General features: G+C 42.0%; 1 pseudogene; it reads left to right on the top strand.

Moving 5' to 3' along the window:
• The first annotated feature begins 286 nt into the window (after positions 1–286).
• On the top strand, positions 287–12,458 carry LOC111164579 (dolichyl pyrophosphate Man9GlcNAc2 alpha-1,3-glucosyltransferase-like; annotated as a pseudogene).
• Positions 12,459–16,554: the final 4,096 nt, after the last annotated feature.

The following is a 16,554-nucleotide window of genomic DNA, read 5'->3' as shown; positions in this document are numbered from 1 at the left end:
GTAAAAGTCAAAGAACATTTTGAAATGCTAATGAGGGGATATAGAGGAATACTCAGGCAAACACAAATGCATACCCAGGTCTGAAATAGGATGGCACAACATCTTAAAGATGTTAGTTTTCCCTGTGTGAGGAGATAGAGGAGGTATGGACTTAGGTGCTGCCCCATACCAACAAGGTGACAGCAAATTTGTCTCCACCTTCTTGAGTTGCAGCAGTGCTTGATGATCCCATGACCTTCAAGTGCAAAATATCTCTTGTGGGCCCGGCTAATACAGAATTATTCACAAGTAAAAAAAAATTCAAACTATGTGAGACACTAGTTCTGTGACATTGGACATCAAGCCACCAGGGTAATATTCCCCACACATGAAAAAACACTTAAAGTCAACGGTAGTATTGCCTCAGCTTACAGTCAGGAGCAAACATCCACCTTGCCTGTTTGTTTATGAGTGTGTGTTGGTTGGTTTGTTTACACTTGCTAATCCCAAATGGAAAGCAGATGTGAAAAGTCCTCCAAGATTCCCAAAGTTTTCTCTTGGTTTTTGCCCTGTAGGTCCTACCTTTCTGTTGAGGTAACACCTCCCTTCCCGTTATGTCTCTTTCCCCAAACCTAGGCCCCCTCTATCCAGAGCAGGCACCTCTTATTGCCACTGAGTCCCTCTGGGGGTGTTAGGGTGGGAGGTTGAACCAGCCCCAAGTTCTCCCTGGTCTGTGGATGGTGATAGCTCAGAGAACCTCCAACAGCTGAGGGAAGACACCGCACACTTGGCTGGGCAGCCAGTGGACCCAGGCATCCAAGCAACATCTGAATTGGGACAAAGATTCATTACTGGATTTCCATCACATGCTTGGGAAGGCCATCTGTTGCCACCTGTGGCTATGCTAGGCTGAAATGGAGTCTAGTTGGTAATAATACCCCAAATGTCACTGAACTTCTGCTCATCTGACTCCTCAGTCCCTTACAAGCTGCTCACCACCCAGAACAGCATTTCTGAGAATCTCTGAAGAGAGGAATACACACTGAAACAGAGCAGGACGCTATGGTCCTTCCCTCCCCACTTCCCCCCATGTCTTCCACCTGCCTTTTATCTGTAGAAAAGCTTCAGTCAAAGAATAAGTTTAATCAGAGAAGTGAGAAAATTCAGAAGCAAAGGAAAACAGTCAAACAGGACAAAATAATAATAACTTAGTCATTAAGCGAAGTTAGTTCCTCCTTAAGGGCTATAGATAATATTCTGAGCCGTATCCTGTGAGCTGTCTTATAGATACTGAAACGCACACCAGGTGGAGGAAGTTAACTACATGATGACCAGGCTGTAGCCATGACATAAGCTGTCACAATTTTGAGAACTGTCCTCAAAGAAATGGGAACAAACCGACCCTGGAACTGAAGACTAACTGTACTTGAAACAATCAAGATGTCACTGATCAGACCACCGTATGACCAATTTCCAGATGACTGTCAGAGCTGACTGTGCTGTTTCTGCATGTAGCCCCCTCCCTCCACCTATACACCCCTGAAACTCTTGCCCACTGACTGTCAGTGGCGGGGAGTCGAGTCGACCTTTGGACAGGAGTTCTCCCCTGCCACCCACCTTGGTTGCCAGCCTCCGAAGTAAAGCAAACATTCCTTTCCACCAGCCTTGCCTCTTATTGGCTTCAGAGCAGCGAGCAGTCGGACCCCACTTTCGATAACAACACTATGGGGACAGTATACTGGTTGGGATAAGGGTGAGCATAGCTGGGTGGGACTAGCTCACACCCTAATGGGCGACTCATTCCTTAACACAGAGCTTAATAATAGGGATATTAAAAAGTTCCAGGTGCTATGGAAGACCAGGGGAGCTTCTTTGACCTCTGCATGCTGAGGAACCCCTCAGGCAGGATGTGACACGTTGCAGCTTGGGGCCCTTTAGACTGGATGACATGAACTGAGTTGCTGACACCTGCAGCCCAAGGTTTTCATAAAATCCCAGGGAAAGACCCGTTCCCACCCACCCAGTGGGCACATCTTCAGTCAGAACAGACCACAGAGGTCTTGCTCTCTTTTTCTCTAGAAGATTTTAAGGTCTGCAATGCAAACATTTCTTAGGCAGCTGAAAAGTCATCTCACAATTCTCTGGGACTGGGGTTCCTGAAACCAATTTTCAACAAAATATGCTAATTGGTACGATGTTTAATACATGATCAGACTGAGAGAGGAAATGTAATTCCAGTTTATTGAAAATTTCACACAAACAGTGGGTAGAGTATTGCAGACAATGCCAAAAAGATTCTGACTCCTCAGAGCCAGGTCTCACCTCTACACCCACTAAACTGCTTTCTACAACCACCCATGACTTTCTGCATTAGGGTTTTTTTCCTCACCCTTGGCACATGTTGGACATGACCCAAAGCCAGCCGGAAGTGCGAGAGATTTATTACCCCTGGAAGTAGCTTTATTAAATAATAGTTGGGGTTTTGGTGGCTACATACGCCAGCTTCCTTGTCCCATACTTGAGATGGATTTGAGGTGCATTCTACACAGTCTCCCATAGTCCCCCCTCTCTGAATAAGCTCCAGTTACCCACAGCTCTCACCTCCTAGATCATCCCCCTTAACTGGCTGCCTTCCTTCTAAGGCTCATTTCCCCACACCCATACCACTGCTCCCTGGGATTCCCTCTCAAGTAAGCTATTTATATTCACGGGTCTGTCTCAGCGTCTGCTTCCTGGAAACACAAAGACACCTCATGTATTAAAAATGCATTTAACTCACCCTGACACTCCCATGTTTAGCTGGAAGTAGAATTCTAGGCTCCAAGTTATTTTCCACCAATATTTGAAAGATATACTCTATACCATTATTTTACTCTTGGGCGTTCCTGCTTGCCTCATTATCTCCCTTTTTCTTTTTCTCTATTGATGAAGTATAGCAGGAATATGAAAATGTATGGAATGTATGGGAAACAGTATAAGGAATGTCTGTATATTCACCTCCCAGCTAAGGAAATAAAACTTCAAACACAGTGACTACATTTGTCCCTCATGTAAACACTATCCTGAATTTGGGCTTTGCCATTCTCATGTCTGTGGAAGTCTTACGAAGAACAAGCAGGAGTCAAAACCCAATAATTTTGAAGCTCCCAGGTTGGTGGGCACGCGGAGATGCAGGGAGAGTGGTGCGCCTGGCGAGAGCGTGGAAGCTCTGTGTCCTTTCCTCATACCTGGCACTATGCATCTCTTCCATCTGGCTGTTCCTGTGCTATATCCTTTTACAATAAACCGGTCATCTAGCACTGGAAAACCTCCTATGTTTGGTGGTTATGAAGCAGAGAGACACTGGAAAGAAATTACTTATAATTTACCAAACAAGGGAATTTTAACAGCAGTGATAAAAAGGTACAGTATTGGGGATTTGATTATTCACCCCTTAAGCTTATTGTTGTCTTTTAGATGCATATATGGCAGAGTTTATAAATCCAGACTAGATTGCTCTCTATATATCACGTGGATAGGAGATAAACTCTTTTTTTTTTTAACATCTTTATTGGGGTATAATTGCTTTACAATGGTGTGTTAGTTTCTGCTTTATAACAAAGTGAATCAGTTATACATATACATATGTTCCCATATCTCTTCCCTCTTGCGTCTCCCTCCCTCCCACCCTCCCTATCCCACCCCTCCAGGCGGTCACAAAGCACCGAGCCGATATCCCTGTGCCATGCGGCTGCTTCCCACTAGCTATCTACCTTACGTTTCTTAGTGTATATATGTCCATGCCTCTCTCTCGCCCTATCACAACTCACCCTTCCCCCTCCCCATATCCTCAAGTCCGTTCTCCAGTAGGTCTGTGTCTTTATTCCTGTCTTACCCCTAGGTTCTTCATGACATTTTTTTCCTTAAATTCCATATATATGTGTTAGCATACGGTATTTGTCTTTCTCTTTCTGACTTACTTCACTCTGCATGACAGACTCTAGGTCTATCCACCTCATTACAAATAGCTCAGTTTCATTTCTTTTTATGGCTGAGTAATATTCCATTGTATATATGTGCCACATCTTCTTTATCCATTCATCCGACGATGGGCACTTAGGTTGTTTCCATCTCCGGGCTATGGTAAATAGAGCTGCAGTGAACATTGTGATACATGACTCTTTTTGAATTTTGGTTTTCTCAGGGTATATGCCCAGTAGTGGGATTGCTGGGCCATATGGTAGTTCTATTTGTAGTTTATTAAGGAACCTCCATACTGTTCTCCATAGTGGCTGAACCAATTCACATTCCCACCAGCAGTGCAAGAGTGTTCCCTATTCTCCACACACTCTCAAGCATTTATTGTTTCTAGATTTTTTGATGATGGCCATTCTGACTGGTGTGAGATGATATCTCATTGTAGTTTTGATTTGCATTTCTCTAATGATTAATGATGTTGAGAATTCTTTCATGTGTTTGTTGGCAACCTGTATATCTTCTTTGGAGAAATGTCTATTTAGATCTTCTGCCCATTTTTGGATTGGATTGTTTGCTTTTTTGTTATTGAGCTGCATGAGCTGCATGTATATTTTGGAGATTAATCCTTTGTCAGTTGATTCATTTGCAAATATTTTCGCCCATTCTGAGGGTTGTCTTTTGGTCTTGTTTATGGTTTCCTTTGCTGTGCAAAAGCTTTGAAGTTTCATTAGGTCCTATTTGTTTATTTTTGTTTTTATTTCCATTTCTCTAGGAGGTGGGTCAAAAAGGATCTTGCTGTGATTTATGTCATAGAGTGTTCTGCCTATGTTTTCCTCTAAGAGTTTGATAGTTTCTGGCCTTACATTTAGGTCTTTAATCCATTTTGAGCTTATTTTTGTGTATGGTGTTAGGGAGTGATCTAATCTCATACTTTTACATGTACCTGTCCAGTTTCCCAGCACCACTTATTGAAGAGGCTGTCCTTTCTCCACTGTACATTCCTGCCACCTTTATCAAAGATAAGGTGTCCATATGTGCGTGGGTTTACCTCTGGGCTTTCTATCCTGTTCCATTGATCTATCTTTCTGTTTTTGTGCCAGTACCATAGTGTCTTGATTACTGTAGCTTTGTAGTATAGTCTGAAGTCAGGAAGCCTGATTCCTCCAGCTCCGTTTTTCATTCTCAAGATTGCTTTGGCTATTCGGGGTCTTTTGTGTTTCCATACAAATTGTGAAATTTTTAGTTCTAGTTCTGTGAAAAATGCCAGTGGTAGTTTGATAGGGATTGCATTGAATTTATAGATTGCTTTGGGTAGTAGAGTCATTTTCACAATGTTGATTCTTCCAATCCAAGAACATGGTATATCTCTCCATCTATTTGTATCATTTTTAATTTCTTTCATCAGTGTCTTATAATTTACTGCATACAGGTCTTTTGTAGGTTTGTACCTCCTTAGGTAGGTTTATTCCTAGATATTTTTTTCTTTTTGTTGCAATGATAAATGGGAGTGTTTTCTTGATTTCACTTTCAGATTTTTCATCACTAGTATATAGGAATGCCAGAGACTTCTGTGCATTAATTTTGTATCCTGCTATTTTACCAAATTCATTGATTAGCTCTAGTAGTTTTCTGGTACCATCTTTAGGATTCTCTATGTATAGTATCATGTCATCTGCAAACAGTGACAGCTTTACTTCTTCTTTTCCAATTTGGATTCCTTTTATTTCCTTTTCTTCTCTGATTGCTGTGGCTAAAACTTCCAAAACTATGTTGAATAAGAGTGGTGAGAGTGGGCAACCTTGTCTTGTTCCTGATCTTAGTGGAAATGCTTTCAGTTTTTCACCATTGAGGATGATGTTGGCTGTGGGCTTGTCATATATGGCCTTTATTATGTTGAGGAAAGTTCGCTCTATGCCTACTTTCTGCAGGGTTTTTTATCATAAATGGGTGTTGAATTTTGTCAAAAGCTTTCTCTGCATCTATTGAGATGATCAAATGGTTTTTCTCTTTCAATTTGTTAATATGGTTTATCACATTGATAGATTTGCGTATATTGAAGAATCCTTGCATTCCTGGAATAAACCCCACTTGATCATGGTGTATGATCCGTTTAATGTGCTGTTGGATTCTGTTTGCTAGTATTTTGTTGAGGATTTTTGCATCTATGTTCATCAGTGATATTGGCCTGTAGTTTTCTTTCTTTGTGACATCCTTGTACGGTTTTGGTATCACGGTGATGGTGGCCTCGTAGAAGGAATTTGTGAGTGTTCCTCCCTCTGCTATATTTTGGAAGAGTTTGAGAAGGATAGGTGTTAGCTCTTCTCTAAATGTTTGATAGAATTCGCCTGTGAAGCCGTCTGGTCCTGGGCTTTTGTTTGTTGGAAGATTTTTCATCACAGTTTCAATTTCAGTGCTTGTGATTGGTCTGTTCATATTTTCTATTTCTTCCTGATTCAGTCTTGGCAGGTTGTGCATTTCTAAGAATTTGTCCATTTCTTCCAGATTGTCCATTTTATTGGCATAAAGTTGCTTGTAGTAATCTCTCATGATCTTTTGTATTTCTGCAATGTCAGTTGTTACTTCTCCTTTTTCATTTCTAATTCTATTGATTTGAGTCTTCTCCCTTTTTTTCTTGATGAATCTGGCTAATGGTTTATCTATTTTGTTTATCTTCTCAAAGAACCAGCTTTTAGTTTTATTGATCTTTGCTATCATTTCCTTCTTTTCTTTTTCATTTATTTCTGATCTGATTTTTATGATTTCTTTCCTTCTGTTACCTTTGGGGTTTTTTTGTTCTTCTTTCTCTAATTGCTTGAGGTTCAAGGTTAGGCTGTTTATTCGAGATGTTTTCTGCTTCTTAAGGTGGGCTTGTATTGCTATAAACTTCCCTCTTAGGACTGCTTTTGCTGCATCCCATAGATTTTGGGTTGTCGTGTCTCCATTGTCATTTGTTTCTAGATATTTTTTTATTTCCTCTTTGATTTCTTCAGTGATCACTTCGTTATTAAGTAGTGTATTGTTTAGCCTCCATGTGTTTGTATTTTTTACAGATCTTTTCCTGTAATTGATATCTAGTCTCATGGCACTGTGGTCGGAAAAGATACTTGATACAATTTCAATTTTCTTAAATTTACCAAGGCTTGATTTGTGACCCAAGATATGATCTATCCTGGAGAATGTTCCATGAGCACTTGAGAAAAATGTGTATTCTGTTGTTTTTGGATGGAGTATCCCATAAATATTAATTAAGTCCATCTTGTTTAATGTATCATTTAAAGCTTGTGTTTCCTTATTTATTTTCGTTTTGGATGATCTGTCCATTGGTGAAAGTGGGGTGTTGAAGTCCCCTACTATGAATGTGTTACTGTCAATTTCCCCTTTTATGGCTGTTAGTTTTTGCCTTATGTATTGAGGGGCTCCTATGTTGGGTGCATAAATATTTACAATTGTTATATCTTCTTCTTGGATCGATCCCTTGATCATTATGTAGTGTCCTTCTTTGTCTCTTCTAATAGTCTTTATTTTAAAGTCTATTTTGTCTGATATGAGAATTGCTACTCCAGCTTTCTTTTGGTTTCCATTTGCATGGAACATCTTTTTCCATCCCCTTACTTTCAGTCTGTATGTGTCTCTAGGTCTGAAGTGGGTCTCTTGTAGACAGCATATATATGGGTCTTGTTTTTGTATCCATTCAGCCAATCTGTGTCTTTTGGTGGGAGCATTTAGTCCATTTACATTTAAGGTAATTATCGATATGTATGTTCCTATTCCCATTTTCTTAATTGTTTTGGGTTCGTTATTATAGGTCTTTTCCTTCTCTTGTGTTTCTTGTCTAGAGAAGTTCCTTTAGCATTTGTTGTAAAGCTGGTTTGGTGGTGCTGAACTCTCTCAGCTTTTGCTTATCTGTAAAGGTTTTAATTTCTCCATCAAATCTGAATGAGATCTTTGCTGGGTAGAGTAATCTTGGTTGCAGGTTTTTCTCCTTCATCACTTTCAGTATATCCTGCCACTCCCTTCTGGCTTGGAGAGTTTCTGCTGAGAGATCAGCTGTTAACCTTATGGGGATTCCCTTGTGTGTTATTTTTCCCTTGCTGCTTTTAATATGCTTTCTTTGTATTTAATTTTGGGCAGTTTGACTAATATGTGTCTTGGCATGTTTCTCCTTGGATTTATCATGTATGGGACTCTCTGTGCTTCCTGGACTTGATTAACTATTTCCTTTCCTATATTAGGGAAGTTTTCAACTATAATCTCTTCAAATATTTTCTCAGTCCCTTTCTTTTTCTCTTCTTCTTCTGGAACCCCTATAATTCGAATGTTGGTGCGTTTAATGTTGTCCCAGAGGTCTCTGAGACTGTCCTCAGTTCTTTTCATTCTTTTTTCTTTATTCTGCTCTGCAGTAGTTATTTCCACTATTTTATCTTCCAGGTCACTTATCCATTCTTCTGCCTCAGTTATTCTGCTATTGATCCCATCTAGAGTACTTTTAATTTCATTTATTGTGTTGTTCATCATTACTTGTTTCATCTTTATTTCTTCTAGGTCCTTGTTAAATGTTTCTTGCATTTTGTCCATTTTATTTCCAAGGTTTTGGATCATCTTTACTGTCATTATTCTGAATTCTTTTTCAGGTAGACTGCCTATTTCCTCTTCATTTGTTAGGTCTGGTGCATTTTTATCTTGCTTCTTCATCTGCTGTGTGTTTTTCTGTCTTCTCATTTTGCTTATCTTACTGTGTTTGGGGTCTCCTTTTTGCAGGCTGCAGGTTCGTAGTTCCCGTTGTTTTTGTTGTCTGTCTCCAGCGGCTAAGGTTGGTTCAGTGGGTTGTGTAGGCTTCCTGGTGGAGGGGACTAGTGCCTGTGTTGTGGTGGATGAGGCTAGATCTTGTCTCTCTAGTAGGCAGGTCCACGTCTGGTGGTGTGTTTTGGGGTGTCTGTGGACTTATTATGATTTTAGGCAGCCTCTCTGCTAATGGGTGGGGTTGTGTTCCTGTTTTGCTAGTTGTTTGGCATAGGTTGTCCAGCACTGTAGCTTGCTGGTCGTTGAGTGAAGCTGGGTGCTGGTGTTAAGATGGAGGTCCCTGGGAGATTTTCGCCGTTTGATATTATGTGGAGCTGGGAGGTCTCTTGTTGACCAGCGTCCTGAAGTTGGCTCTCCCACCTCAGAGGCAGAGTCCTGACTCCTGGCTGGAGCAGCAAGAGCCTTTCATCCACACGGCTCAGAATAAAAGGGAGAGAAAGTAGAGAGAATTAGTAGAAGTAGGAAGAAAGAAAGAAAGAAAGAAAGAAAGAAAGAAAGAAAGAAAGAAAGAAAGAAGGAAAGAAGGCAAGAAGGCAAGAAGGAAAGAAAGGAGGGAGGGAGGGAGGGAAGAAGGAAGGAAGGAGGGAAGGAAGGAAAAAAGACAGAAAGAAAGAAGATACAGTAAAATAAAATAAAGTATAATAAAGTTATTGAATTAAAAAATAATTATTTAGAAAAAAAAAAGGGACGGATAGAACCTTAGGACAAATGGTGGAAGCAACGCTATACAGACAAAATCTTACACAGAAGCATACACATACACCCTCACAAAAAGAGGTAAAGGGGAAAAAATCATAAATCTTGCTCTCAAAGTCCACCTCCTCAATTTGGGATGTTTCGTTGTCTAAAGGAGGGAAGGAAGGAAGGAAGGAAGGAGAGAAAGAAAGAAAGAAAGAAAGAAAGAAAGAAAGAAAGAAAGAAAGAAAGAAAGAAAGAAAGAAAGAAAGAAAAGTATAATAGAGTTATTAAAATTAAAATTAATTATTAAGAAAAAAAAATTTTTTTAATGGACGGATAGAACCCTAGGACAAATGGTGGAAGCAAAGCTATACAGACAAGATCTCACACAGAAGCATACACATACACATTCACAAAAAGAGGAAAAAATCATAGATCTTGCTCTCGAAGTCCACCTCCTCAATTTGGGATGATTCGTTGTCTATTCAGGTATTCCACAGATACAGGGTACATCAAGTTGATTATGGAGCTTTAATCCGCTGTTTCTGAGGCTGCTAGGAGAGATTTCCCTTTCTCTTCTTTGTTCGCACAGCTCCCAGGGGCTCAGCTTTGGATTTGGCCCCGCCTCTGCATGTAGGTCGCTGGAGGGTGTCTGTTCTTCGCTCAGACAGGACGGGGTTAAAGGAGCCGCTGATTCGGGCACTCTGGCTCACTCAGGCCGGGCGGCGGGGGCGGGGGGGGGGGGTGTGTGTGGAGGGAGGGGCACGGCGTGCGGGGCGGGTCTGCGGCGGCAGAGGCCGGCGTGACGTTGCACCAGCGTGAGGCGCGTGGTGCGTTCTCCCTGGGCCGTTGTCCCTGGATCCCGGAAACGTGGCTGTGGCGGGCTGCACAGGCTCCCCGAAGGGAGGTGAGGATAGTGACCTGTGCTCGCACACAGGCCCCTTGGTGGCGGCAGCAGCAGCCTTAGCGTCTACCGCCCGTCTCTCGGGTCCGCGCTTTTAGCCGCCGCTCGGGCCCGTCTCTGGGGTTCGCGCTTTTAGCCGCGGCTCACGCCCGTCTCTGGAGTTCCTTTAAGCAGCGCTCTTAAACCCCTCTCCTCGCGCACCAGGAAACAAAGAGGTACGAAAAAGTCTCTTGTCTCTTCGGCAGGTGCAGACTTTTCCCCGGACTCCTTCCCGGCTAGCCGTGGCGCACTAACCCCTTCAGGCTGTGTTCGAGCCGCCAACCCCAGTCCTCTCCCTGCAGTCCGACCGAAGCCCGAGCCTCAGCTCGCAGCCCGGCCCGCCCTGGCAGGTGAGCAGACAAGCCTCTCGGGCTGGTGAGTGCCAGTCAGCCCTGATCCTCTGTGTGCGAATCTCCCCGCTTTGCCCTCCGCACCCCTGTTGCTGTGCTCTCCTCCGCGGCTCCAAAGCTCCCCCCCTCCGCATCCCGCAGTCTCCGCCCGCGAGGGGGCTTCTAGTGTGTGGAAACTTTCCCTCCTTCACAGCTCCCTCCCACTGGTGCAGGTGCCGTCCCTATTCTTTTGTCTCTGTTTTTTCTTTTTTTCTTTGACCCTACCCAGGTACGTGGCGAGTTTCTTGCCTTTTGGGAGGACTGAGGTCTTCTGCCAGCGTTCAGTAGGTGTTCTGTAGGAGTTGTTCCACGTGTAGATGTATTTCTGGTGTATCTGTGGGGAGGAAGGTGATCTCCGCGTCTTACTCTTCCGCCATCTTCCCAGCACCCGGAGATAAACTCTTGATGTGTACAACTGTGTTAATTGCTGATTGGCTGATTGACATACCTGGAGTGGTTTTGTAGTGTTGTTGTTTAAAAGAAATCTCAAGTAAGAAAAAGATTGCTAATGCACTATGCATATCGCTGTGCCCAGGCCTCATTCTAATCAACTATGGACATTTTCAGTATAATTCTGTGAGTCTTGGCTTTGCTTTGTGTGGTATTCTTGGAGTATCTTGTGACTGGAATGTGCTAGGGTCACTGTCATTTTGCTTAGCTATAAATTATAAACAGTTGAAAATTTTACCACCCCTTACCTTTTTTTTTTTAACATCCTTATTGGGGTATAATTGCTTTACAATGGTGTGTTAGTTTCTGCTTTATAACAAAGTGAATCAGTTATACATATACATATGTTCCCATATCTCTTCCCTCTTGCGTCTTTTTTTAACCTGGAAAGTGTTATTTAAAAAGGCCTCAAAGGAAAGGGATTTGGTTTGTTAATTAAGCTAGCTTGTACTGTTGTGGCTTCCTTCATTCTCTGCTGGCTGTCATCCTTTACAGAAAGGGAACAAACCCTGCAAGTTCTGAGAAGACTCTTTCCAGGTGATCGTGGATTACTTGAGGATAAATGAGCCAATATCTGGTGCGGCTTCAGTGTCTTTCTGAACATCAAGGATATTCTGCCACATCACATCCACATAATAATCAGCTTTTGTTTTACATTTTTCAGCCTGCTTCCTGTATGTAAAATGAACACTTCAGCCCTCTCCCAAAGGATTCAAATTTACTCTAGTTGGCTGTGCACTATCATTCTTTTAATTTTCTTTTCAAGTACATGGAAAGTCCATTCTCTTGGTATCATTACCAGTCTGCCTGGTGTTAAGTGAGCTTCCTTTCATGTCTGCTTGGTTTTTACTTGTGTCAACGTTTACAAAGCTACCTCTTCTATTGAAGGATGAACTCCTGATACCCACAGTTGTGACAATAATGGCATTTTTTATAGCTTGTGCAACTTCCTTTTCAATATTTGAAAAGACTTCTGAAGAAGAACTGCAGTTGAAATCCTTTCCCATTTCTGTTAGGAAATATCTTCCATGTTTTACATTTCTTCCCAGAATTATGCAATGTTTGTTTCTTATCTCAACAATCACTATGGTCCTTGTGACACTGATGACTGTCACACTGGATCCTCCTCAGACATTACCGGACTTCTTCTCTGTTTTGGTGTGTTTGTCTCCTGATTGAACTTCCTATTCTTCTTGGTATACTTTAACATTACAGTCATGTGGGATTCCAAAAATGGAAGAAATCAGAAGAAAATCAACTAGCTATATCCCCAAACAGATGTGAAAATGTTAACAGTACTAAAAGGTTTGGTGAACTTTTTACTATGAAAGAATGAAATTATCATTTTGAGAATCATGGAATTATTGGAAAGGAAATGGTGAAAAGTCATTGTTGTCTACACAAAATAAATACATATGGAGACCAAAGCCCAATGGAGGCTTTTATTTTCTAACTATTGAGTGGCCAAGACCTATTGTATTTTTACAAAGCAGAGATTAATCTTGTTCTGTTTCCAAGAATGCTGACATATATGAACGCAATTAAATGAATTTTCCTGAATCTAAATCTAAGTGGTTTCAATGTGCATTGCAGCTCTATTTACAATAGCCAGGACATGGAAGCAACCTAAGTGTCCATCGACAGATGAATAAAGAAGATGTGGCACGTATATACAATGGAATATTACTCAGCCATAAAGAGAAATGAAATTCAGTTATTTGTAGTGAGGTGGATGGACCTAGAGTCTCTCATACAGAGTGGAGTAAGTCAGAAAGAGAAAAACAAATACCGTATGCTAACACATATATATGGAATCTAAAAAAAAAAATGGTTCTGAACCTAAGGGCAGGACAGGAATAAAGACGCAGATGTAGAGAATGGACTTGAGGACATGGGGAGGGGGAAGGGTAAGCTGGGACGAAGTGAGAGAGTAGCATTGACATATATACACAACCAAATGTAAAATAAATAGCTAGTGGGAAGCAGCCGCATAGCACAGGGAGATCAGCTCAGTGCTTTGTGACCACCTAGAGGGGTGGGATAGGGAGGGTGGGAGGGAGAGGCAAGAGGGAGGAGGTATGGGGATATATGTATATGTATAGCTGATTCACTTTGTTATAAAGCAGAAACTAACACACCATTGTAAAGCAATTAATACTCCAATAAAGATGTTAAAAATAAATAAATAAATAACTAAATCTAAGTGGTTTGAGTGAAGGATTTTTAATTTCTCATGATCATTAGTTCTAAACTTCTAGGGTCATTCTGTTTATGTTAAATGGCCTTATTCCATCCTTCTGTTCTTTTTTTGTTATGACATGGTTCAAGGTTACCACTGCCATAAGCATTGATTCATGCCATGCTTCCCATTAACTTGGCTCTGTTAATTCTGTATCACTCTAATTAGCTGAGGCCCATCTTTACTACAGTATTCAATTGGTAAAATAATCTATTATATTCATGTTGTTGTTTCTTATGTAAAGATGTGTTTTCTTTAGTCTCTGTGATAGAAATAAAACTATCATTTTCCCATTAAAAAAAAACAATAATTTTGTTCTCTAACCCTTCCCAATGCCTCAGCCAACTCCATTCTACTGGGTTCTTCCTTCTCTGGTCCCCCTCATCAATCCCAGCGTCAGCCTCATGACTTTTTTGATCACTACCAGGTCTTTGGTGACCTTAGTATTCCACATGATCAGTGTTCAGTAGTTTGTATGTCTTGTTCAAGGTAATAATCACAACTCTAACCTTCTTTCAGTGTCAAAGCCTCTCCCTTCCCCCAGTTCAGGCCTGGCCCAGGCTGAAGCCTGCAGTAGGAAAGGGGAGCAAGGTGCGGTATGATGCTTCCACTGGGAATCAGCCAGCATTTGCTTCCCTCCCCTTTTGCAACCACTTGTCCCCCAGGGTCTGTTGAGCACAGGGAGGAACCAGAGGTCAGGGTCACAACCAATCTCCCTATCTGGATGCAGTTTAGCAGCTGTTTAAATCTGACTGTTTAAATTTTGTCCCTTGCTGAGGTGTTTCATGGCTACTTTGGAGACCACATCTCTGGGCCTTGAGTCCCTGTAGTTCCGCAACACATAGCCTCCACACAGGGGAGAACTCCCCCTACCTTCCCAGTCACTCCCATTTTAAATTTATTTATGATTCTGACTTCTTCCCACTGTCTCTCTCAAACCTCAAGGGAGACAAATCAAGACCCCCAAGTGGCCTTCTTGAAGCCCTAATTACCCTAGTAAATCAGGGCACTTTCCACTTGTAAACGCAGCAGCTTTTCCAGCTTCTCTCAAGAGGGCCCCTCTTGACTCCAAATCCCCCAGACTCTATGTGAGTAAACATTCTCCAAAGGTGAGTAGCCAAAGTTCACATGTCTGTGGCCTTCGGGTAGCATGGAGAAGGGTCAGAAGTACAGATGGCACATGAACAAATAACACATCAAACCAAAAAACGTGGAAACAGCTTCAATTTTAAGGTTACATCAGGGAAAGACTTATTGATCCACACCATTTTCTTGGATTTTTCATAATCCTCGAGGATTATAAGGTGGGTAAGTCACATGACTTTTAGGTAAAGGCCAACTCCACCCTGGTGTTCTTTTTGTTCTTTTTTGCGGTACACGGGCCTCTCACTGTTGTGGCCTCTCCCGTTGCGGAGCACAGGCTCCGGACACGCAGGCTCAGCGGCCATGGCTCACGGGCCCAGCCGCTCTGCGGCATGTGGGATCCTCCCGGACCGGGGCGTGAACCCGTGTCCCCTGCATCGGCAGGCGGACTCTCAACCACTGCGCCACCAGGGAAACCCGCACCCTGGTGTTTTTTGTGTCAGCGTCCACAGCCACTTTGTCAGCTCCTCATCATTTCTGTGCCTCCCCAGTTGCCTACCAAGTAAAAAGATCAGCATGTTTTTGGAGGCCAGGGCGGGTTTTAGGTATTCATCTGCCATCCTTCTCATGATGGGTGTGGGCGTCCTGGGACTGATTTCAGAGGCTTCTATCCATGACTGGTTGATGCCACAAATGGCTTCAGGGAGACAGCACGACTGAGAAAACCTGTGAAAGATGATGGAATCCAGAATTACCTGTAGGAAAAATACCAAGTGGCCCCAGAAGCCCCTCTGAATTTCCATCTCCCTAACACACACGTGTCCATGTGTAGACACACACACGCACACACACACACACATTTGATCACAAGATACTGCCTTGAGGCAACATCTGATTTGAAATGCCAGCTTTATCATTTCTTTGATTCCCACATATATATGAAATTATTTTTAGAATCTCTATTTTGTTCCATTGACATACTTAACCAATTCCTGTTTCAATTACTAATTCTATAAATTTTAATATATAGTATGACACCTCCCCCCCGCCCCCGGACTAATCCCTCACATTTTCTCTTCAAGGTAATTTTATAATCTACTCCTCCAGTTCCACATACACAATCAAAATCCTGTTGTAATTTATGACTTGGATTGCACTGAATTCATAGATTAATTTAGAGAATAATTGACACCATTCCAAAAATTAGTCTTCCTTTCCAAAAGAAAGTTATTTTAAAATATTATTTTAGTGTCCAAACAGGAAGCTCATAAAAAGTTTCATGTATATTTTCCCTATGCTTTTTTAAAAGTTACTTATATCTATAGGTGTTTTATAATGCTTGGGATATTTTGAACATGACATTTTATTTCTATTTCCTAATTATTAGAAGAGTATGCAAAATTTATTTATTTTTTATGTGTTTAACTTATGTCAACCAAGCTTTCCTGATCTACTTGCCTTGGTTTTTCCAGGAAGGCAAACCCTTAAGAAAAAGATAGGGCTTCCCTGGTGGTGCAGTGGTTGAGAGCCCGCCTGCCGATGAAGGGGACACGGGTTCGAGCCCCGGTCCGGGAAGATCCCACATGCCGCAGAGCGGCTGGGCCCGTGAGCCATGGCCGCTGAGCCTGCGCGTCCGGAGCCTGTGCTCCGCAGCGGGAGAGGCCACAACAGTGAGAGGCCCGCGTACCGCCAAAAAAAAAAAGAAAAAGTCAGTTTTGCCACTTCCTTTTGTTAATAAAATACTGTACACTAACAACAGTTCTCATGCCTCTCTAATTTCTTTTAGACACTGAACACAGTATCTTAGTGATTTTTCCATGGTTCTATATGGAATGGGAGGAAATCTGGATGCCTGAGCCTTCTCTGCCACTCAAGGAAGGGAGTGTTTGACCTGGGTCCATCTCATAGACCTCCATGCCTCAACTTTCTTCAGTTGTCATATAAGATTGACCACAGTAGGGTCACCAGTGTAGGAATATGTTAAATTTCATCATAATAGTCACGTTAGACTCTTAGGACAGCACTAATAATAAAAA

This window comes from Delphinapterus leucas, chromosome X (assembly GCF_059928025.1).
Source record: "Delphinapterus leucas isolate spDelLeu-1000000601 "Yukka" chromosome X, BTC_Dleu_Yukka2, whole genome shotgun sequence".
In the NCBI taxonomy this organism is placed as follows: domain Eukaryota; kingdom Metazoa; phylum Chordata; class Mammalia; order Artiodactyla; family Monodontidae; genus Delphinapterus; species Delphinapterus leucas.
Note: the sequence above shows the minus strand (reverse complement) of the source record. Positions and strands in the feature narration are given on the sequence as shown.